At 40.2% G+C, this 24687-nt stretch overlaps 2 long non-coding RNA genes across 2 annotated transcripts in view; both read right to left on the reverse strand.

Moving 5' to 3' along the window:
• Window positions 1-24687, reverse strand: part of LOC142068562 (uncharacterized) — an 80568-nt gene that overhangs the window by 21615 nt on the left and 34266 nt on the right. The window lies entirely within an intron of this gene.
• LOC142068460 (uncharacterized) lies at window positions 9263-18519 on the reverse strand. The gene is made up of 4 exons (XR_012664291.1): window positions 18421-18519; window positions 16805-16954; window positions 16539-16688; window positions 9263-9394 (listed from the first exon to the last, which is right to left on the reverse strand). It is a non-coding gene; the product is annotated as an uncharacterized LOC142068460 (long non-coding RNA).

Genomic DNA, 24687 nt, shown 5'->3' on the forward strand with positions numbered 1-24687 from the left:
TGATGTATTGTGATATGAACAAAAGGCCTCCCAAAAGGAAATTTATATCAGCAAATATCAGTCAACGCCTGTTAACCTCTGTAAGTAGGCTTGCAGGCATGCTACCTGAACAGAATTGTTAGAACTCATGGTGCCAATAGTGCTCACAGTCACTGAACATTTTGCATAGAAAGTGTTTACAAAAGGCACCAGACTGACAGCGCTACAAAATTCAGCGGGATTTTCAACTTCCATCAATTAATGTGTATGTAAAATTTGGGGCAGTATATATCAGCCCACACAAACCGCTATTTATGCTTCCTCATTGAACATTTGGCTCTAAATGTTGTTGTATTCACAGACCAAGCTCAGCACATACTTTGCCAGCTTAAGGTTTTTCAAACTATCCCACCAGAAGTGTCCAAGTCTCTTAGAAGGTCTGGCCATCTCTAGGTGTCAGAGGAAAATTCAATCTCCATTCTCACTTCATGGAGAAATCACATCCCTCAAAGCCAGAGAAAATAAGTTTGATTTGGGGAAGAACTGCCTCAGGGGCTGGGAATGAATCTTTCCTCTCTAGCTGGAGTAAGCACATGGAGAAGTCTTGCACCACCCAGCAGCTGCTAACAGTGGTAGTAATGGCTATGACTTGCTATATTCTCAGGTTTGGGTCATTCAGTTGGTGGATGGAATCGACTGTTGATATCCCATCCCCAACTTGACTTCATAATATCCCTCCTCACTGCTACAGAAAGAACTGCCTCAACAGAATTCCAAGGCACACAGGCAGAGGGGTTTCTGGCCCTGGGCCAGAGGAAGTGGGAGCCTCTCCCCTCTCCTTCTGCTTGCAGTCCCTGCCAGCGCTCCTTCAGGGGAAATGGGGTTGGGGCTCGGGGTTCTGCCCCAGTCCTCACACCCAGCACTCCTGCCAGGGAATGGGGTCGGGACGGGGGGGGGGCCCATTTTTCTCGGGGGGCCCCCAATTGACCATGGCCCCTGGGCACAGGCTGTTGGCCCAATGGCTAATCCATCACTGCACACAAGTGCCAAATGGAGCTGGACCATAAGTGGAATATATGGACCACAAATGGAATATATGGCTACAGCAAGGTAGCCATAGATGATTAATGCAATAAAATGACCTCTATACGTATGTACTGTTCTTAGTGTTATCTTTGTTTAGGGTTCTTTCTTGATTTGTAACAATGTCTGTCTCTGTACGTACAAATGAATGCAAATAAATTAATAAAAACATGTATATAACTGTCCGCTATGGCACCATATCTTTAAAGCTGCTTGTCAGTCTTTCCAATACCGTAAATAAAGCCCCTTCAGTATTGTCTGTGCTTGCCTAATTCTTTTAAAAAAAAACTTTTTGCCTAACACTATCGAGGAGAGCCACAGGGTGCCCTGGAGCCAGAACAGAGTTTCAATACTGTGGGCACTAGCTTCCTATGGATCCCAGAAGAGTTTGGGACAGAACTGCAGCCCCTCACCCTGATTGAAGGATTCAAGAAAAAAACATCTGCTAAGGGCTTCTTGTCGAATTTTCCAACTTTCAGACCCAAGGGATATTTCCAAGAAGGGGGCTGATTTGAGCCCTGATGAGCAATTAAGATGATTCTTATCCACTAATATATACATTGTTACATTCTGTTCTTTGATTCACATCAATAAATCCCAAAATCTCACAGGAATTTATATTTATATGAGCAAACAGAATGTGCTCCATGGTTAACAGCAACTGCTTATTGTGCCAAATCTTAAAGGAAATTCAGTGCTATTGTTTATTCTCACATCCACTCCCCAGGATCCAAGTTAAACTACTCATTTCTGCAATAACCAATAAAAAGGTACAAAAGAAACTGCCATTAAATTCTTGTAATGGCCTATTTCACTAACATTGTTAATTATTAATTTTTAATTAACAGATTCTGTGTAATAAAGAAGAAATCTTTTGTAACTGAGGGTGAAATTCACTCCCCTCTTTAAAGAGACAAATCAAACCTGTCCAGGGAACTAAGCAAGGTTAACAAAATTAAATTCACTTTCCAAATCTGTCGACAGGCCATGAGGCCACAATAGCAGATTCTGCATCTCCAAAACCCCCATAAGGAGTTTATAGGCAATGGGATCTACATTTTTTCCGTCCATTTCCAACAGCTCTATTGCACAGCCTGTTGAAATACCCTTTCAGTGCAATGAAAGGGATATGGAGAAACTTGGTATAGCTGTTGTTCCCTCCACCATCATGTAGTGAAAAGGGCCTATCCCAACTCTCCATACTCATTTGAATGTTAACCATAGTAATTTAAGTTAACCAGTAACTCCTGCTTCCTGTCAATTGCTAGGGATCTTTTCCCAGTGAATTCTGGATAATAGACAACCCACTTGTTTTAAGAGATCACCCAGATAATCTTTACACAGGCTATGGGCCTCATTTGCCACACGGTTATACCAGCACAAAAATGGAATGGAATGCTGCTCCACCTTTACTAGACAACCATTTCTATTAATTAACAGGTTTTAGTCAGTACCTTGCATCTTAACAGGACCATTAATTAATACAACAAAACCTAAGGTTATGAGGCTATGACTGTTCTCATTAAAATAAGAGATTTTCCTGTCAATGGATGAGTAATGCAATCTGAAACATTTCCAGAGACAAGGTTTCTTTGCCAGGGATTCTTCATATACAAGACTCAGTTAAAGTAACATCACATTTATATATCATTCATCCCAGAGTATCTGAGCACTGTAGAAAAGTTAGAACAAGAAATGAACCTGAGCTCACCCAAAGGCCAGAGAGAAGAAGCCACCCTATTAGCAAATATATAAATAAATGAAACAAACCTAAGCGGGGTGTGTGTGTGTGTGAATCCTTTCATTGATTCACAGGGAAAACTTTCACTGACCTCAGTGCAAGTTACACAAAAGGGAATAATGGTAAAAAAAAAAAAAAAAGTTGTCAACTCTTAGCTGTGGCCAAGCACACAGTACAAATCAGGAGCAAGGAAGCCACCCGCAGCTCCCATTGGCTGGGAACGGTGAACTGCAGGCCCTGGGAGCTGCGGGCGGCGGTGCCTGCGGACAGTCAATGTAAACAAACTGTCTCACGGCCCACCAGCAGATTACCCTGGCAGGCTGTGTGTGGCCCATGGGCTGCAGGTTGCCCACCACTGTGCTAAGGTCTTTTCAAACCACCTCAATATTTCATTAATTTAAATTATATCCATCACATACACACACCAAGTGAAAAAACTAAAACCACCATCTGAAGGATATAAAGCAGTGGCTCTCAAACTTTTTTACTGGTGACCCCTTTCACATAGCAAAGCCTCTGAGTGCGACCCCCCTTATAAATTAAAAACACTTTTTTATATATTTAACACCATTATAAATGCTGGAGGCAAAGCAGGGTTTGGGGTGGAGGCTGACAGCTTGTGATCCCCCCATGTAATAATCTTGTGACCCCCTGAGGGGTCCCAACCCCCAGTTTGAGAACCCCTGATATAAAGCTGTATTTTTATCTTCAGTTCAGGATGACAACATTAAGCATAGGCCCAAACCTTGAGTACTTTGTATATGTCACCAGCACCTAAAGATGAAAATGAGATGCATGGGTATAAACAAAACACACACTCCAGTTATGTAGCCAGTTCCTCAACTATGGAGTGACCCTCTAATGGCCAGATATGCTAGCTCTCTGGCCTCAGCACACCACATGATCTTGCTAATACATTGTCATGCCCCTCAGCGAAGTACATAAGCATGTACCTAACCTTAAGCATATGAGCAGTCCCACTGATTTCAAAGGAATACTTCATAGGCTTAACGTTAGACATGTTCTTTAAATATTTTGTCTAATATTTTGCCAAACACTTTTACTCAACATTTACAAAACTATCAACCTCTTTTATTCTAAAATTTATAACACCATAGTCTGTCCTGCATTCCCTGTGGAGCCACTGAAGTCAATGGTATATTCGGGCATACAAGAAATATAGGATTGTGCCCTTATTTCCTTTGGCACTGATTCTGAAATTACTCCATATGAAATCCACAGGACTCCTGGGTCCTTTATTTGTATTTGTTCTAATTTTCCTCACTGTTCTCCTCATAAAATAGCATATCCAGGCACTGTAGACTATATTTTGCTAAACTTAGGCTTTCAAAATCCTTTCTTGAAAATATTCCAAGTTCTAAAGAACAAAGTCTGCCCGCAGATACACATGAACAGCTTTCACTGAAATAATGGAAGCTGTATGTTGGTAACTAAGGGCAGAAGAGAAGAGAAGAGAAGAGAAGAGAAGAGAAGAGAAGAGAACGAGAGTGTGTGTGTGAGAGAGAGAGACAGACACTCCAGTGTAAAAATACAATGTTCCCAAAGTCCTGTAATTTATAACATTGTAACAGGTAGCGTAAAACCTATCTGAACTGATTTACAAATAAATATGCTCATTGATTTAAAATACATCCTCCTTTTCATTTTGGAATATTGGGTTGGTATTCCAAGGGGTTTTGCAGATAAATCATAATCTTTCCATATGACATTTTTAATAGGGAGAAGATTGGAAGTGTGGACTGGGAACAATGAAAAAATAAGATGGTGTTATTCATCAAACTTCAAGTTAGAAAATGGGAAGGTTATTATATAAAGTACTTGAGATTCATCTTTATGACCTTAGGTGAACTTCAGCATAAGCCTTTTTTACTACAACTTTGAGAGCTCAGAAAAATCCTCCAAGCAAAGTACCTTATAAAAATAAATCCCACTGTCCCAACTTCCCTTTCTGATGGACTGCAGGATGTTGCCCTCTTGTATTTGTTCCCTCTCTACTGACTCTCAATTTTCTGAACAATATCTGGAGTCTCCCAGGCAGTTCAGATAGCTGCAAGCCATAGGAGAGTTTAATTAAATGTCTATTATACTGAATCAGAAATGGGCACACGTGAGACAAGATTTTAAAATATATAGCTCTCACTGTACTACCTGTGCCTCCTGACACTGAATCCCATGATTATGTGCTCTCTTTTTCTTTGTATAAACGGAGTTTTAGTGTCTGTGAAAAATCACTACAAACCAAATACTGGCAGATACCATTCAGCATGAGGTCCACCCTATGACTAGTCCCATTGAAATTAATGGGAACAGTTGGCAAGTAAGGTATTACTCAGCAAGCACGGGGAAGAATGTCGGGATCTGTCCTGAACTAACAGAATTGGAAATTCAAGTCTTTTGTTGATGCACAAGTGTTACTGCGTAGACAGCAGTGGTCCAATGCTCTCTTTACTGTCCATCAGCCATGTTACGAAAGGATCAATTCCAGAGCTGAGGGGGGTAGTTCAATCTTTCTATAGAATATGTAGAAATACTACCAGTTGGGAGGCGATGTATGGGTTGTGGACCTTTTTCACTGGAAACTGTGTGGCAAAGAGGGCAGAATTATTTTTATTTCATTGTAGGTACAAATATTGGGCCAGCTTTTCATGATGTAAATGAGCACAGCTACATTGCCATCAATGGAGCGATGATGATTTATATCAGTTGAAGATTTAGCTACTAAAATAAAGTCCCTGCTCAGAAGATATTACAATCTAATATATATAGATAATACTATATTATTATATTATTGACAAAACTATCACAAAGGCTCTGTGTCTATCTAGTGGGGGTGACAGGGAGAAAGGTGACAAAAGAACTTTACTTTGATTTTGCATGCTAATTTTGGATTACAATCCATTGAGGTGTCATATCACCTTAACTACTGGCGTATCTTTGGGGGCAGAAGGTTTAGGTGGGGTTTTTGGTCCTTTAATAATCCTGCCATGTGGGGCAAGTGTCTATTCTCCAGCTACTCCCACCCCTGCTCCCTTCCCCAAAATCTCGGGAGAAGTGTGTGATCATCACTCTAGGATTATCTGCAGCCTCACAGGAAGCAGGGAGTGTGTCCTGCTTCTGCCACTATGCATCTCAGTTGGATTTTCTGGCCAGATATGCTTCCCCTGCACATCACATAGCAAAGGGGGTTAGGTGACCCATCACACTCTTCCTTATCCAGCACAGAATTCTGCCCTGATCCTTTTTTTCACTTGAGTTCATGGGAATTTATTCACTAAAAAGCAATTTCACTCCAGTGATTCTTCCAACTGGCTGCTGCTTTTGTCAGTTTCAGCTGACAGCTGCAGCATAGTGGTAGGGTGCTAAGAAGGATGTTAGCACCAGGGTCTGCCATACTCAGATGAAGCAATCAGATAAATTCAGTATGCAAGAAGAGCAAGTCAGGCCAGACACAAGGTTGATACGTGAACAGTGTACTCAGAAGATGGAGCTTGTATGCTTGGGGGAGTTTGTTCAGAAGTGTTCAAATCTCAGACAAACATCTCACTGCAACTTTCATATTATGCACCATTGAAGTAATCTTGGAAACAAGTTTAACCATGTAGCTAGAGGGACTTCCCTTCATGAACAGGCTGATGAGCAGTCAGCTAGTCTGGCAGGAAAATTCCACTTTTTGAAAAGTAGCTGTTCAACCAACCATTATGACAAATGGGGCATTTTTAGTACAAGTTTGGGGTCCATTTCTGTGCCCCTTTATCTTAGTCCTCTGGCACAATATGCACTGCTTGTGCATTGCTCTGAGTGAAATCCTGACCCAACCGATGTCAATGGCAAAGCTTATTGACTTCAATGAGACCAGGGTTTTACGCTCTGTCTGTAGAATAGCAAGAGTGGATAGAAGTGCAGTGGTGGTGCACCTAGATAAGTTGGGCCTCTAGTATCCGTAGAACTGCAACAATAAAATTTTGGATTGCTCCCCTTAACAGCAAGCAAGACACTGTATTTTGTGAGAATGTTCCAATTACTTTTTAATTTTTTTTTGAAAAGGTGAAAGGTCCAAAAAATGTGGGTGGCACCAGCAAGAGGAATTAAAGGAACTACAGGAAAACAAGAACAGTGGAAAAACAAAATTCCTAGGAGGAAAAAGAAAATAAATATGAAATTCAAGGAAAATGAATAAAAAGTAAATAGACTTTAAAAGACAGTCAGCCTGAGAGAGATACAGATTCCGGCAGCCTTCCTTTGTCCCTTCCCCGCTGGACCTAGCGGTACCCACTCCAAAGCATTGGGCTCAATGACCTCTTCTCCATCCTCTACATGGTGAGCAGCAAGAGACAGAAGGAACTCCCAGGAAATGGCCAGGAGAGTCTCCAGTTTCTCAGGGCTACTTTGCCAGTGCAGATAGCACCTTAGCTAAGAGTACAAGGTGTATGCCACCTTATAAGTGATTGCACCCTCCAACCAAACCCAGAGGGCTGAATCTAGGGAACAGAGACCAGAAGCTCCCCTCCCACCTCCACAGGTGAACTCTCCCCTTTTTTATGCCTACAATCCTTTCCTCTCTGTCACATTAACCATACTCAACTTCCCCCTGCCCCACCAGTATTCCCTAAAATAAGGGTTTTTTTTAATATAAATAAAACAAATGTGAAAAAAGGAAACCAAAGATATAAAACTAGTATGACATGCACCTGTCATCAACCTGGTCTCTTCACTTGCATCTCATCACCCCCTTCCCCAACACTTCATCTGTTTTTCCCCCCTTTCTTTTTCGACGGTAAGTACTTTGGAACAGGAACTGTATCTACCCATATGTTTATACAGTGTCCAGCACAAGAGGGCCCAATCCCGTTTGAGTTCTATTGCAGTGTAAATAAATATATAAAAATAATGCAAGCAAAGCCATTTCAAAAACAGCTTCCAAGAGAACAAGGTATTAGGAATTCTACAGAAATGATAAAAATTACTGAGGAAAATTGTACATGAAGATATGGAGGGAAAAAGGATATGGAGAAAAGGAAAGGAGTCATAGGGCCTAATTCTGTAATGCAACTTCACTGAACTTCACTGAGAATTTTGCCTAGAGCATAGGGCTGGATCTATAGCAAGCCATGGCCATGCCTCTCAAGAGCAGTTGCTGTTTTTGGTTGCCCAGGCCCAACCTCAAACAGATAGTGCCTGATGTTCAGAAGACATGAGCACGCCATTCTAACTGAAATCAGTGGGAGCCATGCATACTCAGCACCCTGAAAAATTCAGGCCCAAAGTCTCTCACATTGGGCATTCAAATTAAATATTACTTAAATTGTGTCTTAAGATTTTTGTAGAATGTTTGGTGATAATATGTGTTATACTATTGAAGGCCACATAAAATGGAGGCTGTCTACAACAGATAGCGTGGTTGTGAAAAGTATGGGAATATGAGCTTTTGGGGTCCTGTCATTTCTCAGTTGTTTACCCTATTTTTGATGACCAGAGCTTCAAGAAAAGACATCCCATTACTAGCCTCCCTTTCTTTGCTAGCACTCCTAGCTAGGGGGGAGTATTTATAGTGTTGCAAATAATAAACCATCAAAGGTTTTGGGAAGACAGAACACCATTCAATTCAGTGTAGCCATGGAGTGCAGGCCAATGAGAAAGGATAGAGAAACAAATGATGATTAAAAAAGGTAAGAGACATGAAAGGGGACAAAAAATGTGTCTCTTGTCCTTCTGTTGAAATGCCACCATATCTATTTTAGAGTCTTACATTTTCAGTCACATTTATGATTCCAAAATAACTGTAGAATAAACGATAATAGCTAAACAAAACAAAAAACACCTGAGTGTTAATATTTTCTATATAGGTTTCAGAGTAGCAGCCGTGTTAGTCTGTATTCGCAAAAAGAAAAGGAGTACTTGTGGCACCTTAGAGACTAACCAATTTATTTGAGCATGAGCTTTCGTGAGCTAAGTGAGCTGTAGCTCACGAAAGCTTATGCTCAAATAAATTGGTTAGTCTCTAAGGTGCCACTAGTACTCCTTTTCTATTTTCTGTATATAATCACATGAAAGGTGATGTAAAGAAATAGCCCCTAAAGACAGATTTTTAGTAGCCTCTGTACAACCAAAACAACGTTATTTGCTGCGTCTGTTAACAGTTATTAAACATTTGATCATATTATAAAATAAAGGATTAATTTATATTTTATTGTACCTTTTATAAAATACAGAAGTTTCAATATTGTATTTTTTTAGCAACCTTTAAACAAACCTTATCTGAAGAGATTCCCCCCCATCTCCTCTCACTAATTAAGACAGTTTGAAATTTCTGAATTTAAAATAGGCACAAGAAAAAGAGTGTAAATATACAGTCACTATTTAATTGTCAGGAGATGACTATTTAATTTCCAGAAGCTGGGAATTGGCAATGGGGATGGATCACTTGATGATTACCTGTTCTGTTCATTCCCTCTGGGGCAGCTGGTATTGGCCACTGTCGGAAGACAGGATACTAGGCTAGATGGATTTTTGATCTGACCCAGTATGGCTCTTCTTGTGTTCTTATGACTTTTTCTGGACAATTGTGTGTTCCTTAACAGAGTAAAGATACAGGTTAGAGAGTTTTCAATTCACTAATCAGTTATTAGAAAATATACACTTTATGTGATGACTTTGAAAATAGAACTAAGACACAAGGCTGAGTGACTGACTAACAGTTAGTCCAGTGGTTCTCAACCTGCAGTCCAATCAGCACACAGTTGCGGCTCATGTGACACCCTCAGGACCATACAGGTAGTATATATATTGTATAGATGCAGCTCACATAACACAGAAAGCTGAGTATGCAGCCCACAATGGTAAATAGGTTGAGAACCACTTAATTAGTCTATTGCAAAAAAGAGTACTTAAAAATAAAAAGATAGCTTCCAGTAGAATAGAGAGCTTTCTGGGGTAATGAGAACTTTGTCAAGGCAACAGAAAACCCCTGTAATTTACTTGCAAACTAACTGAATATAAATCAGTTCTTATTTCAATGAGAAAGATACATTCCAGTTCATCATTTCTTTAGGGACATTTAATGATATCAGATTAGTATTCTTTTGCAGAACGTTAAGACATAAAAAGTAACTTTACAATCAGTTGGATGTATTAGAAGAGCTATATCCTTTTGTGACCGGTTTCAGAGTAGCAGCCGTGTTAGTTTGTAGTCGCAAAAAGAAAAGGAGTACTTGTGGCACCTTAGAGATTAACCAATTTATTTGAGCATAAGCTTTCGTGAGCTGACGATGATGTGAGCTGTAGCTCACGAAAGCTTATGCTCAAAGAAATTTGTTAGTCTCTAAGGTGCCACAAGTACTCCTTTTCTTTTTGCATATCCCTTTGTGTTAGTAATCCAGCTTCATGATTCCACTTGGAACTTCTCATTCACTACGTTGTAAAAAAAAAATGTTTTTTAAAACAAAAATTAAATTCATAGGCCAAATTTAAGAACCCCAGAATTGGGCTTCTTGTAACTTGATTTCAGGGGTGCTGACCACCTGCAACTCCCACTGTTGCTAATGGGAGCTGTGAGTATTCAGCACCTCTGAAAAATCAGGCCACTAAATCTGACTGTTAATAATTCTGTGCAGCTCAAAACTCTTATTAAACAGAGCCCTCTATCCCTACCCAAGAAGGGAGACAAGTTTCAACTTTCCCTCCCAATTTCACAGCAGGAGTAACTAAGACCTTGTCTGCATGGGCAGAAGTGTGTAGAGTAAGAAACCATATACCAGAGTGAAAAAGCAGGCTGCATCCACACTGGATTGTGCAACTACAAGTGCCAACGAAAGGCTCTGGCGGAGGGGAGGCATCAGGCCAGTACACTGCTAAAAATAGAAGTATAGATGGGGGAGACATGAGAGTTGTGTAGGGTACGTACCCTCAGGTTCTGGCTTGTATTTACTCACCTAACCCGTGCCTCGCTGCCTACAGTGCTATTTATACCTGTACTGGGGGGCGTGCAGCATATGTATTCTACACACCACCTTTAAGTGTAGACATAGCCTAAGAGGTTACACAAGTTTAATTCTGGCACAGCCCGGGGTCAATATTCTGAAAGATATACCACCTTATTCCAGAAGAGGAACTTACCCATCTCTCCAGACAGCAGTCCCAAGTCTCACCAATATAGTTACACTGTCTCTCTGAAAGAATTTGACCAGTCTATAAAATGTGGCTTACTCCTGCATGTGTAACCCACTATTTCAGTGCATTATACATCCTCCTCAAGTGGCTAGTCCACAGAGAATAACAGCATTCTGCTACTGCCAGATAATGTCACAAAATACTTTAGTTCCAGTGGAAGAGGTCTGAACAGTGGTGCTGGAGATCTTGGTTTCAAGCAAGCTGATAACTCATACAGCTGCACATGACAGAAGTTGTACTTTTTCTTTTTAAAATAAACTAGGACATTGCATACAAAAATACATTAAGACTTTTTTAATAAGGTTGCAAATTCAACCATGGAAATGTTAAGTGCCAGAAATAAGATGACTTATTCAACCCCTTTGTGCAAAGGGGTTAATATGCCATCTTTAATTAAATGAACACCTATGCATTTTTAATGTTTTTTGGTGGACAAGGCTGTACAAGATATAACTGTTGCGAGTCTAATCTCAGATACTAGAAATGCCTAATAATTTAGATGTCCTGTGTTACCACTTTAAACTCTATCACTATATTAAATTTTAATGCCATAAACATTCAAATTCATTAAGCTAAAGTAACCCTAATGTATTCAGAATTTAATTCTTGGGGAAATTGATAGAGTGGTTGAATTGCCTTTTTGCCAGGGGCTGATGAGCAGAAAAATTAGAGATAATTTGTTCATAATCAGCACAGTGTTTGATTGACAAGAAGATACTGTCTTCATGCAAAAAGATACAAAAGTACATTTTTTGGTGTCAGGCTACCAGGAACTAAAAGGTCACTTCTCAATAACAAGCAGGTTGGCCTTAATAAATGACAACTGACTATTTAATATGGCCAGGAGTTATAGGACTAGATCCTCAGCAAGACCCCATAAATCTGAGAGGAGGTTCAAACTAATTAGAGGGGGAGTGCAGGGCCAACCAGCTCCCTTTGGCTGGAAGCCTATAGAGGAGGGGAGGAGGAGCCCACCCCTGCATTCTTAGATATGCATTCTCCCTTCGTTCCAGCTGTCTATCTCAGTAGCCCCCACCTGGTGGGAAAGGTAGGGGAGGGGCATTTAGACTCTAGGTTGGCTTCACGTTCACATTTTAGGTCATATAAGTCAGTAAGTAGATTATATTAGTTGCTTTTTCCCCCCTAATCAAACAAGTCCCGGTAAGATGGATCAGAGGCCAAGGTGATTAGAGGTCCAAGTCAATTTGTTTGATCAAAATCACATGGATTTTATACAAACATGTTTTCTTTCTTATGTATATGTACATTGGATGTGCAGAAACATTCTTCTGTTGGTTTTGCTGATGTAATTGCCTCGTGAACTACTCATTTATACTCTAGTTACTGAAAAAAAATGTTTGGTCAAGCCTGTAGACAGCCCTCATACGTTTATAATTCAAGACCCTAGGGTTTTGATTCAACATGTGACCATAGCTCACCTGATTAGTCACACCTCTGAAGAGCTATCAAGTAGCAAAGACTTTTATACACTTTTGACCTGAGCCATATTCAAACTGTTACATAAAAGTTTTTATATTCACTTGTAAAGTCTGTGAGCCAGACAGTTACCACATAAATTTCATAATTAAAAATCAGATTATTTCCCCCCTAAATACCCTGTAATTCAAGGTTCATTATGATTATCAGGTGAAATGTGGGAATACCTCAGGAAATTATGTCTTTGGGAAGGGAACAGTATTTGAAATTTGAATCAAGATCTTGTTCCATAACCCTCAAAAGTAATCATTGAGCCTGAACAGACATCCACCTCGGTCTCTACAGTCCAGAGAGATTTTATTTTTTATTCAGAGAAGATGTCAGTAAGAAACCAAAAAAATTGATTTTCGGTGCACATACACAGCCATTGTAAATATGCTGGATCCTGTGGCCAGTTAATCAGTGTATGTGCTTAAATCCATCCATCGTCAGCAAAGCACTTTAGTGCCTGCTTAACTGAGAGACTTTTTTCCATTGGACCATATAAACTGGAACCATAAACTCACTGAACATTAAATCCCACCAAATGAGGGTAGATCCATCCCCATCATCGTACCCGCTCATTATACTCCACACCTGAATATAGCCATTATATGGACAACATACCCCCAGAGCTCAATGTCTGTACTTTGACCCGTTAAACTTTTATCCCCAATCAGGTAGACTGCAGATTATGTATTCCTTACGCCACCCACTCCTAAACCGAATTTCGCACCCCTTGATAATCTGTACCTTATTCCCTGATAACCAGAAACTTCTATGCCTAAACTCTGTACCATTTTCTTTTTACTTCAACATTATCTTAATAAAATTATTAAGCATGTGTCTAACACTGAAGTTAATGGGACTGAAGCACAGGCTTCTTGCTGAACTGGGATGTTTTTATCTCTGAGGGTACTGTTCTGGCCCTGACACCATCATCATAATACCTGAATATAGCCCAGTAACCTGATTTAAAGTTAGACTTGAAAATTATAAACTTTGCCACACTAGCATAGCCTTTCCTGAATTTTGTACCCTACTTTCAACTCTTTTGAGGTCATCTCCTGGATGCACAATGAAGGAGACCATTAGGTGTCTTTTTGTTCTGTGTTTGTACAGCACCTAGCACAGCAGGATCCTGGTCCTTGACTCATGCTCTAAGGCCCAATGGTAATACAAATAACAAACAACAGCATACACTAGGATAATCAGACATGGTCAAGGTTAACTTGAAGGTTTTGTTTTTATTTTTCTCTTTTCAAAGTTCATGTCATTCCTTATGCACATGAATTAAATTTGTCAAAGAAATAATCAACCTCCATGATCACTTTTTCTGAGGGAAAATTCAGTGTGATTTGCCTAATGCTCAGATAGGGTTTGATCCTACAAGATGCTGAGCATAGATAAGAGTGCTGAGTGCCCTCAGTTCTCACTAAAGCCAGTGGTAGTGAAGAGAACCCATCAGTTCACAGGAGGAGCTCAGCACTTTGAAGGATTGACCTGATAACCAATATAATACAAGCAGGTAGTGTGTCTTAATAATAGAAATAGGAGTGGACTGGTGTCAGGGCCAGGGCATAGGCAGCCCTATTAGAATCAGGAGCCAATTACGAGGAATCAGGCCAAACTGGAATGCCAGGAGATCAGACTCCAGAATCAATCATAGAATATCAGGGTTGAAAGAGACCTCAGGAGGTCATCTAGTCCAACCCCCTGCGCAAAGCAGGACCAATCCCCAACTAAATCATCCCAGCCAGGGCTTTGTCAATCCGGGCCTTAAAAACCTCTAAGAAGGGAGATTCCACCACCTCTCTAGGTAACCCATTCCAGTGCTTCACTACCCTCCTAGTGAAAAAGTTTTTCCTAATATCCAAACCAGAAGGCAGTTATCAGGAATCAGTTATGGAATCAGACCTAGTCAGGATACTAGGAGATCAGGATTAGGCAACAGAACCAGAGGACAGGAACCAGGTACTAACTGTCAGGCTAAGTCAGACTACCTGGAGATCACAATCAGTAGACAAGCAGGTAAGCAGTCCATGGTAGGGTGGAGCCCAACTCTATTTCCTGTTCCCTCCTCTGGCTTAAATAAATTGGCTGTGACCCAATCAGGAGCCTTTGAATTCTCCCTACCAGAGCATAGATGTGGGGCTTGTGCTCCTTTTGGGCTTTGTGGACTTCAGTCTCAGCTGTTGTCTGTTAGCTGCCAGGTGGAAGATTGGAGTGTGATGACTCCCAGACCTGTGCTCAAGACTTGTGGGGCCTATTGACTATTTAGATGCACACTGCCAAGAGGCACTATTTATAATAGTGAAAAAAGTGTTTAATAATTAAAATATTCTTCTTTTAATATACTCCATTTAAGTGGGTGAAATCTTCTGCATCCCTCAAGTTGATATCAATGGATCACTTGTTTCAAAGAAAAGTGTGTCTTCATCAGAGTTAAGAAGCTTCTTTTAAAAGCATTTTGTAAATACAGCTGACATCTTCAACCTGCGTGCTCACTCTCTTAACATAACATCTATTTGCATGAAAAGCCATCCACAACACATACATGAAACAAACTCCTGTTAAAATATGTTAATAAAAAACATCATATTCCTAAAATCACACAGAACATCCTATTTTTCTCACATGGGCTATACAGAATTACCATAGAGGAGAGGGTTGAAGAGTATAAAGCTGATTGCAGCCATTTTTTGTCTAGCACAGCACAGGCAAAGTTAATCAAATTCATCACTGAGTCCTTTGTAGTAGCATCACCACTTATCTCCAATGTGAGGTCACTTAACAGATTAGATAACATATGCTGGGTGAACCTCAAAAGATTTGAACACTGTGTGTACTTTAGAAGGCATACAGAGTCCCCAAAGCATATCCAAATCTCTCTGGTTTGGGTGTCTCCCAAGATTAGGCATTTTCATTACATTTCTGATCATATCCAGTTTCAGCTGGACTGGAAATACCCTGGAAATAGTTTCTCTGTCATAGTGCTGCTGCGGCCACTGCTGGGGAACCAACATTAACCAAATATTTTCAAACCTCTAAAGAGAGTTTTGACCTTTAAGTTTAAAGTTTTTATTTTATTTTATCTGAGGTGATTTGTCTGTCCCGACATACAGCAAATGTTATCAGATACTGCAGCGTACTAGATTCTAATCTTACGTACAGCACTGTAAATCAGTAGCAGAAGTCAACGGAGTTACAGCGATATAAGTGAGATCAGAATCATGTCCATTGACTTTCAATAGGACTTCCAGACAGGAAAATACAGTAGGGTTGTGATCAGGTTAGCAATATAATATTGTAGGGTTTCAAGTTCACCCCTCCCAATTTGCTCAGAGTCTTCTAAATGTAGGGGCAGGGGCATGGGGGCGGGAGTCTAGGAGGACAGAAATTCCTTCATAGACAGGCTCTCACTTAAAGAACAGCGGGCACAGGAGGACAATAAAAATTATTCAAAGACACCTCCCCCTACTTACATTCAAAGTCCAATGTTGTCCCCACAGAGGAATTACAATTATGCCAGTGAATACTGGAATTACCATATAGTACAAGTGCCTAGTGGCATTAGTCAGCAATGAGTATCATTTTTAGAAGGCTTCATAAATATTTCTTTGAAACGACCATAAACACTTGCTCATGAACAGGCAAGTAGAATTGAATATTTGTCCTGCCAGGGCTGAGTTACATCCCGGTCCTCCTAGTAAAGTTCTGATGCTGGCTGGATTAATTAATGACAATGTGATTAACACAGTACGTCCAAGTGGTGCCACCATCAGAATCACAGTCAGAATCATTGTTTACAATGCGGGTTTTGTATTGTGCAGCAGAGACGCACACCCATGCAACTGCTTTTGTGGAGTTTCACACAAAATGTGAGTCCTCTTTGAATTATATTACTCAAGCACATTGAGAGATAAAATACAACAGCCTTAGAATAACAGGCCTAGAAGACAGATGCACTTTGATGTCTATTGAAAATTTTGCACCAGTGGCACATATTCAAATTTCCCACTTAGTTAAATGAGAAACAGCACAAAAAAATATGGAAACATTTTGTACTTACATAGATGACAGGCATAGGAGAGTCTAAGCTGCTGGCTAATGTAATTTCAGTCCAAATGGTTTCTGTGGATTTGTTCCTGCACCATTTATGTCAATGGAGGTTTATCAACTGGCTTAAATGGAGACTGGATCAAGACCTATAAGCAGATGACTATCTAGGTCCAGGGGTGAAAAAAAAACAAACATGTGACAGGAAATTCGGGTCACTTCAAGCATAAGTTTAAATGTGCATGTACAAATGCCTTGTCTGGCTTCTTTTTAACTGACCTGACAAATTTTTCTTTAGATTTTGGTTACCCTGGCGTACTGCTGAAATATTCAGATCTTACTTTTGGCCCAGGGGAATGAAAAGGACGTTGGAAAAGTTCTTTGCCTTTAGAGGATTTTTTTCAGCTGAAGAAGAATGCTTTGTCCTTTCTATGGTGGAGAAAATAAATAAAATTAATGTTACAACACAAAGAGAATTGTTGTGTATTGTTGTTTGTAAATCCTGAGCATCATAATGCTGAAATACATCCAGAGAGATGGAGAGGTCCTAAATAGCATCCCTTAGTTTCCCCTTTACAGTTTTTTGGAATACCTAAAGAACGAGGCTTCTTATAGCTGAGAAAAATTGTGAACTTTGATCTTAGGCTTGTGGCTTTTTGAGAAATGCAGTGTAGAAACTAGATAACCATTTGTTATGGGAATTAATGCTTGTGATTGGTTAAGTTAAAGTGTGTTTACTAGGGAAAGCAGAGTATTTCAGGGTGCTGCTGGGTTGTCTGGTCTGTTTGTAGCACAACTGAATTAACAATTACTTATTTTTAAAAATAGAGAGGAAGATTTCCCTTCTTTTGTGTGGAATTAAGGGTACTATCCTCCGACAGTCTAAATTCTCTCTAAGCTGTGCGGCCACACAGCAGGCTATCAAAGGCTGCGCAGGCATACAGGGTGGAGAGGCACCTCTCCCCCAGCCCTGGAGCTGCTGCGGCTGGGGAGAGGCACCTCTCCCCCAGTTCCTGGATGCTGCCGTGAGAGGGGGCTGTGGGGAGTCCTCTCTCCCCACCACAGCCTCTGGGCAGCCTGCACCCCCAACCACTCATCCCTGGCCCCGCCCCCAAGCCCACACCCCCAGCCAGAGCCTCACCCCCCCTGCACCCCAACCTTCTGCCCAGCCCTGAGTGTCCTCCCACACTCCGAATCCCTCGGCCCCATCCCCTGCCACACCTGACCTCCATATTGTTGCACATAACAAAATTGATTCTGCATGTGGATGTAACAAATTAGAGGGAACATAGCCTACAGTCCTCTGCAAGCTATTTCTCTTCATTCTACTTAGCATGTGAAATGGTGGAGAGAGAGAAAGCAGCTCCTTCCCCCCCCTCCCTGCGGGCGGTGCAGCATTCATTTGCCCCATCTTGCAGCTCCACTACTGCTGGCCAGTTCGGGGGGAAGGGTCAGCAGTGGCCCACACTTTTTCCTACGGTCACAGTTGCAGGGTTAGCAGTCCCCTTTCTGGTTTCTCTGGCAGCAACTGCCTCAGGTGCTCAGCCTCTTGTCCCTTACAGTCTTGGGGTAAAATCTCATAATTTTTCCACTCTTAGACAGGAGCCTGGGTATAATACCACATGAATACCAACTGTTCATCACCCTGCAGATATGATTAGGTATTGGGCACCTGTATTTCCTCCCTTTCGGAACCTGAGACCAGTGATAGAAACCAAAAGACTTATTTTTATTCAGCAATTAGAACAAAGCATTAGAGAAAAAAGGATTTTAAAGCAACAGCCTACAGCCAGCAGATTTAGTATAATCTGATTTTAACTTTCCTACAAGATAAATCAGTTGGGATTTCCTCTTCAGTTACAGGAACAGAACAGAACAGAACAGAACCAACTTACATGCTCCTAGCAAGCCCAGATTTTCCTGTGCATCTGAAGAACTCATTCTGGTTCTCTCTTGTTCAGACTGATTTGGATCCTCCCCATGAGAGCAATAGTTCAATATTTCACTGCTAGAAATTTCAGAAGCAGAAAGAGGGAAAGCAATTAAGCAGCTGAAAAACAGCAGAGTCCCTGATTAAGATAAGGTCACTGTTAAAGCTGAGGAGGACATGGTAACACATGAAATGCATAAACTTGGTGATACAGGCTGGGAGAAAGAATTCTGCCTGGAGACTGAAAGACAGTGAGATCTGTAAATTACCAAAGAAATGTAACTACCTTGTGTATGATAATTGGTGATGGATACCTCTACTTGCAGTACCCAGAAAAGTGTTGTGTACAGTAGATAGAACAGAATCACTCTAGATCCAGATGAAAAATTGCGTAATGAGCAAGCAAGCTTCAGATCGAAATGACTGTGATTAGATCACATCTTTACCTTGAAATGATTGATTAAGAAAGGGCTTGCCTGCCAGAGGAGACTAGTTTTGAACTTAGTTTTCACCAGAGCTTTAGAGCACCTTCATAGAGTCACTACAGAAGATCTTGTGACAATATGGGCTTTTCTAGAAAGACAGTGTCACTGATCACAATGCTGTATGAAGGTTAAAAATGCTGTATAAAGACAGGAAGTGGAGAGACTAATTGGTTTGATATCATCACTGAAGTGTGGCAGGGTTGCATGTTATCATCCCTTGTCTTCTGCATTGTGATAGATTACGTGTTGCAAACAGCAACCTCAAAAGAAGATACTGGAGTGAAGTAGAGGAAAATGTCAAGATCTTGACTTTGCAAATCACATTGTTCTATTGAACACAGGCGATGATGGCATGAAAAAAATCACTACCAATGTCAAATGTGAATCTGCCAAAGTAGGATTAAGAACCAGCCAAAAGAAAATGAATCATGATAGTTGAAAGTGGAGTCTGTAATGATAGTACATATGTGACTGATAGCAATGGGTGCATCATGATTAACAACTTTGAATGTCTTGGAAGCACAATCACACAACTCCATAAGGTGGTGAAAGCAAGAATCTGGAAAGCAAGTGGAGCTTTTTCAACACTGGTAAATAACTGGAAAAAATGAGGAGATCCTTACAAGAACAGGAAACTTAATTCCATCAGAGATGTTTGAGGAGAATACTTGGTGTCCGCTGGTGGCATAAAGTGACCAACACTGATGTGTAACAAAGGACTGGTCAACAGACTGTGTAGACCGGGGTGGCCAACCTGTGGCTCCAGAGCCACATGTGGTTCTTCAGAAGTTAATATGTGGCTCCTTGTATAGGCACCGACTCCAGGGCTGAAGCTACAGGCACCAACTTTCCAATGTGCCGGGGGGGTGCTCAACCCCTGGCTCTACCAAAGGCCTTGCCCCCACTCCACCCCTTCCCACCTCCTTCCCTGAGCCTGCCATGCCCTCGCTCCTCACCCCCCGAGGCTCCTGCATGCCACAAAACAGCCGATCAGGAGGTGCTGGGAACGGGGAGTGGAGCTGATGGGGGGCTGCTGACATATTACTGTGGCTCTTTGGCAATGCAGACCGGTAAATTCTTGCTTATTCTCCGGCTCGGGTTGGCCACCCCTGGTGCAGCCAATGATTAAAGAAAGAAGGCTGAAGTGATTTGGACATGTTGTACAGATGTCAAAAACGTATTCCGAGACAAGCCCTTGAACAGTTACCCATCTGGTGGAAGAGGGAAAAGAGGAGGACAACAGATGACACATACGAAAACTATTGAGAAAGATGCTGCTGTAATGGAAAGAGACTGTGACAAAGCAAGAAATGTGGCATTAGACGATGAGATGTGCAAACACTGGGTTTCCTCATGTATCACAAGGCTTCTGATCTAATCATGAGAGTGGTCTAGAGCCATTAAGGCTACTCACTCTGCCCTCACCTCTTAACCACCTTTAAGGGCAACTATTAGAGAAGGATTAAGGTCTGCGACTCAGTCAGACCCTAGGGTGAAATACCCGCTATCATGGTACAGACCAGCACACTAGTGACAGATCCAGACACAGTATCAGTAATTAGTAAAGAGCACCTCCAACGTTGCCACAACTATGCTTTTATGTGGCACAATCTAATGCAGGTGATGGCGCTAAGTTTACATCATCTGTGTTCAGGGAAGTGCAAAGACTGTGCTTGTGCCCAGCCCCAAAAGAGGGGCACAATCAATCAGGAAGACTCGTCAAACCCTCCTTGTACATAGGAGGAGCCAGTCTCATCTTTCTAGTCTGTCCTGGAGCTGCCACGCAAGTAAAGAAACTAATGCATGCTCCTCAATTAACCTTTGTAATGTAGAGAAGCTCTCAGCTCCTCAGGTATTAGAAAAACATTTGACACAAGACACACAGTTGTTAATTCACAAGCAGAGGCCGGGTCACTAATGCATAGGTGACATACATCTGAAATCTATCTTGTTTTTCTATTGCTGTATCACAAGGTCACGCCTACATTACATATTGAAGATTCATCTGTAAGTAAACTAGTGAGCACTCTAAATCTATTACATCTGTTTGGGGCAGCTTTTCATATTCATTTTTAAGACTAGAACAGGAGTGGATTTTAAGACAGCCCTAACTTAAAACAACTGATCAACTACTGCAACAGGTCTTCAAAAACCCGTCAATTTGGCTGAGGTCATGAAAAGGTGCTGCCTCAGAGTTATTCACAGGACTCAGTACAGAGCATTTTGGTAATCTGAGTGCTGTGGTAACTGTATCTGATTGCAAAGGCAGTACTGGAAGGTGTGAGGCCAAATCAGAATTTAGTCACAATGCAATTCAAATTCTGACTCACCTAGTTTACTTATGGCACACTTTTGGGCCCTATTTTCAAATGTAACGACCTAGAGTTAGATACTTAAATTGATATTTAGGAACCTCACTTTTGAGTTAAGTGATTAAAATAGATATTTAGGAGCATCAATATGGATTTAAGCTATTTCTAGGTGCCCAAGTTTGAAAATTAGTCCTGTTTTGACAATATGAAAAGATATGTATTATTCACCCAGTGTCCAGTCTAGAACTAGTCATGACCATGCTAGTTACTTTGATGGACCATTAATCTTTCCCAAACTGATCAGATGTATTTGTTGTTCATAACACCCTGAATAGTTTGTGAGAACAATTTTCAGATAGTAGGTTATCAAATCGTAGTTCACATTGTGTATTTTGCTTCTGATCTTAATCACATTGTATTGTTTCTGCTTCCTGATTGGATGACTGAATATTTTTAAATAGAAAAATAAAAAATTGTGAATAATACACTTTCTGGTAAAAAAAAAAATGAATAAATAATCGTCACAGCCATCACAAATATTTTCCAAATACTTTGGAGTTGTCTGAACAGATGTGACTAAAAATAAAATGACTCTGTGAACTAGAATGAGCTGAAGTTAGCACTATTATTCAGGAAATAGTAGTGGTTCAGAATTCTTTTATTATTAAATTACTTACCAGCTCTAATATAGCCAGGTACCACAGATATCTCAGTAGCAAAATCTTTCCTCTTCTCTTTAGCACAGAGATTTATTTTCTACTGTACATATGATTACTGGAGGAATTGTTGAACTCAAAAGCAAGCCAACAAAACTACAGCCTTGTTTTAGGACTTTAGATTTTTACTATATTTCATTCTTAAAGAAAGAGCATTTTTACAACCCAAGTGCCACATGTTAACTCCTACTTGTGAAAGCAAAATTACAATATGTATGATAATATTTTATCTAGCAGTGACAAGGCCAGGCACTTTGCTGACTAATATAGTAATGGGGTTTTAGATTAGATTACCCCATTTTTTTTTCAATGCAAAAAGATGAAGAAAACCACTTTCCCCCATGCAAAACACATTTTTCTTTGGCTTTGCAGGAGCACCGATATTTCACCTGAATTCACTTGGCCACACACAATAAGAATGAAACAATCTGCTGTTATCAAATATGAAATCTTGGGAAGGATGCACCCTGACGAATTATAACACTATTTCTAAAAGTCAGACACAAGCTTAATAGTGTAAGACCAGGGGTAAATGCAGATTTTCCATGTGAGCTAATTCAGCTGCTTGCTACTTAGAATATGTAGATCAACATCTGTCAAAGCTTTGGTGGGCTGACATGCTTGGTTCTATATTTATTTGCTATACAGTTTGATTTACCCTACTGATTCGGGGGACTCTGTGTAATATTTCTGGGATTCTCCCATTGATTGTATAGACCCACTCAGAAAGTTTTCTCTTCGTTTGTGAAGTATGAAAGCACTCACAGTTTAGCTTTCCAGACACAGAGTGAAGTCCTGGCCCCACTGATGTCAATGGGAGTTTGCCAGGATCTCAGCACAAAGTTCAGTGTTAACATGTAAAAACTGTGAGCCAGATCCTCAGCTTGCTGTAGCTTCATTGACTTCACCGGAGATATGCCAGTTTACACTCGCTGGGGATCTGGCCTGGTGTCTTCATTTATTTCAATCATTTGTGTCTAGATATGGCACAGCTCATGTTGCAGTAATTTTATATGCTCATTTGCTGTCACTGCACGCCAAGTCAAACCTGGAGGAGTTCCACCTTACCAAAAATGTTCAAAAACATATTAAGAAAGGGAAAAATCTCAAGAAAGTATGATTATTATTATTTTTCTTTTTATCCCTTTGCATCTAAGTATTGATTCTGCAACACTGAAGTCAGCGGGGATTTTGTTGTTGGTTTTAAAACTATGAGGATTAGTCCCATAAAAACTAGCAATTTCTACATTTATCTATTATATGTGCAAATAAACTCACAAGACAGCTATAAAGTTGCTCTTTATTATAAAACATTGTATAGCAGTAATAAAATTTTAAAAACTGGCTTTCAAGGCTGCAAAAGAAAAAAGGAACATATTCTGGAAAGATTTCTGAAGAAAAAAGGGTTTATTTCTATAAAGGATCTATATAAATGTTTTCAGAGAGTCCTCTCAATTGTGTATATTTAATAGATTATCAGAAACCGCTCTTTTAAAGTTTGATTGTTAAGTTACTTAAAACATTCCTTGAGTTATATGTGGCACACGCCCAAGATATTTAGCAAGAGTTCATGTTTTGATTGTGTTAGGGCACTTAGTACGGCTCAAGCTGAGAAGAAAAAAAAAAATAAATAACAATCCCAGAAAACTGAAGCATAACTCACATTAGTCCGTCTTTCCAGTGACTGGTCACCATTTTTTAGAGAGAAACTTTAAAGGGAAAATTTCAAGACTGCTGGATTCAAAATGTTACTGTTCTGTCTTACTTTTACAAACTGCACAGAACTCAGAGGATGGGCCAGATCCTCAGCTAGTGTTAGCTGGCAACGCTTTACCGATTTAAGCAGAGTTATGCATCACCTTAGGATCTGGTCCTGTGTATTTTTCCCAACGAAATTTTTTCACTGCTGATTTTATCAGCTAAGGCCCCAAGTCAGTAAACCATTCTGATTCAGCAAATCACTCCAGTATGTGTTAAATTTAACCATGTGCTTAAATCCCATTTATTTTAGTTGGATTTGAGAACATGTCTAATTGTAAGCATGAGCTTAAGTCTTTTGCTGAATTGGGACCAGAAAAAAAACAAGTTCACACAAGTAGTTTATGAGAGAGTTTAGAATGGAACTAGATCTCCTGACTCTCAGTCCTGAAGTTTCCACAAGAACATCCTTCTCCTCTAGTCACTAACAATGAACCTTATTTAGTATTATTTTTAGACGCATCAAAAATCTCTTATATTTGAGTCCAGGGTAAATTTTTTCCTGATGAAACTCAAAAATATTTTCTTCAAATGGAAATTCCAACACAGCTTTAATTAAAAGCAGTACTGGATCATGTAGCTAAAACTGCACACACATAGCATTGCATTCATTAGATACATCTGCAATATTGGGTTATAAAAATAAGCCTATCTGCAACAACAACAAAAAGAAACAAAATCAGAGACTCAAAGTGTATATGTTAGTTATTTCTCCATAGAAAATAGCAATGAAAAAAAGATAAATTCCACACATATACACATGAGAGCATTTGTGTGCCTCTTACTCACAGTTTTGACTCAGCCGTACAACAAAGTGCTGAACTGCACACTTCATTGAGTGGAACACTGCCAGATGACTTTTGGCTGTGACCACCTGGCATTAATTGTTGCATCATCACTTTGTTTAATCAATGATAAAACAGATGAAGTGTGTTACACTTTATAAGATTTAAAATGAATC

Source organism: Caretta caretta, chromosome 11 (assembly GCF_965140235.1).
Source record: "Caretta caretta isolate rCarCar2 chromosome 11, rCarCar1.hap1, whole genome shotgun sequence".
In the NCBI taxonomy this organism is placed as follows: domain Eukaryota; kingdom Metazoa; phylum Chordata; order Testudines; family Cheloniidae; genus Caretta; species Caretta caretta.